This window comes from Camelina sativa, unplaced genomic scaffold (assembly GCF_000633955.1).
Source record: "Camelina sativa cultivar DH55 unplaced genomic scaffold, Cs unpScaffold02154, whole genome shotgun sequence".
Taxonomy (NCBI): Eukaryota; Viridiplantae; Streptophyta; class Magnoliopsida; order Brassicales; family Brassicaceae; genus Camelina; species Camelina sativa.
Window position 1 is genome coordinate 1 of NW_010923270.1, and position 1,802 is coordinate 1,802.

Here is a 1,802-nt window from a genome sequence, read left to right on the forward strand (position 1 = left end):
TAAAACTGGTCAATGAAAGAAATCTCAAACTGGCTTGTGTAATAAAACTCTTTTTATTTGTTATTTAATTTCTTATTTGATTTTTAAAAAGTGATTGAAGTCCATGAGGAGCAAGTGTAACATTTGGATATCTCCATAAATATCCCATCTTGTTAGCGTAGTACCAATGATAGATAGAAAACAGAGGAGAAAAGCTGGACGAAGAAGAAGAAGATGAATTGGTGAAATGATTTATGTTTTCATTATATCATGTAACAAACTTCATCTACAATGTTAATATACAAATTTGGTGATCAAAAACAATAAAAAATTGTTTATATATATATATATATATATATTTTTAAATAAAATATTTTATATTTACTAATGGGCCTTCCCAATTTTAATTGGGCAATGCCTTGAAACATACAATATTGGACAGGTACAAAATGGAAATAACATGAGATCGGCCCATTAAAACAGAAACAAGATCTTCTCCTGCTGAATTAAACGTGACCTCCAACAGTGATCGGAACAGTAATCCCGGCGAATGCGAGACCCATTCCTTTGCGGCAGAGACAATGAAGTGAACCCTTATCGGAAGCATTCGAAATCCGACTCCGGTTCAACATTCAACGCCTCACCTGATCCGGAACAGATCTCTCGGCCTGTTCTAACCGCCGACAGCAGGCTCTACGGCGATGGTCCCATGCCTAGCAACCGAACACACTCAGAGCTAACCCCCATCTCCATATATGGTGATCTCTGTTATCTCCAAGCAAGGAACCCAACAACCGGTCCAGAGTAAGGAAGTAAAAAACGCGGAAATCTCTAAAATACTGGTTGCTCAATCCAGAAAATAAATATCGGAACCCGCAACCGCCTACTAAGATCCAAGGGATCTAGAACTGACCTCCAAGACGAGCAGTGAAACCTTCCATACCCCCACTGACTTCCGTCGCGAACCGTAGCGGTCAATTGAATGTTGAGCTGCGAGAAAACACCTTCGGGAAACCTCTGGCATCTTCTACCAAGAGTAAACCACCCAGGGTTCCCTCACCATCCAAAAGAATCCACACCGGCACAGCCGCATCAAATGGGGGAATCCCACACCACCGCCGCCGGAGAAAGAACCCTGCTTACCCCTGCCTTCTAGTTGTATGCCAAGACCTACACTTAAGCACAGCCCAGAAACATACTCACCTGACGAAACCAAACACGAAGAAGCAAGCAACCGAACCGACTAGAGAAGGGGAGATCTGCGAAACTGATGACCAAGACCACCTGAAACCGATCTCTGAGACACCTCCAAGGAGGAGATCTCAGACCCCGACACTCATCAAAGCCCAAAACCCACCGGAGTAAACGACGCTTGACGAGACGCTCAACCCAGATCCGCCGAAGAGAACACCCAGATCGGAGCTGTCCTCACACCCACGAGTCTCGAGGAAACTCCGACGACCACCATAAGCTTCTCGTCGTTGCCACGCGCCAGATCTACTCTGGAAAACACCTACCTTGAGCCCAGAAACGGACGGAGGACAGCCGCAAACTCAGGGAAAGAGAAATGCTAGAGAGAGAAAACTAAAAAACAAGGAGGAGTTCTCTCTGGCGCCGGAAGGGCATGCCGGAGAGGCAAACGGCGGCGAAAATGTCTAAGGTTTTTAGAGAGAAGGCAGAGAGAAGAGAGAGAAAAAAGAAGAGAGAGAAAATCTAAATAAAAAAATTGTTTATATACAGATTTAATAAGCTTAACCCGGGTCTAACTAAAACTTAAAAATCACTAACGGATCGCATTCGCAGCCTCAACAATCGACAAACTC

General features: G+C 44.1%; 1 long non-coding RNA gene across 1 annotated transcript; it reads right to left on the bottom strand.

Annotated features, from left to right (window-relative positions):
* Nucleotides 1–222: 222 nt before the first annotated feature.
* On the bottom strand, nucleotides 223–1,794 carry LOC104774249. The gene is made up of 2 exons (XR_765281.2): nucleotides 893–1,794; nucleotides 223–744 (listed from the first exon to the last, which is right to left on the bottom strand). It is a non-coding gene; the product is annotated as an uncharacterized LOC104774249 (long non-coding RNA).
* Nucleotides 1,795–1,802: the final 8 nt, after the last annotated feature.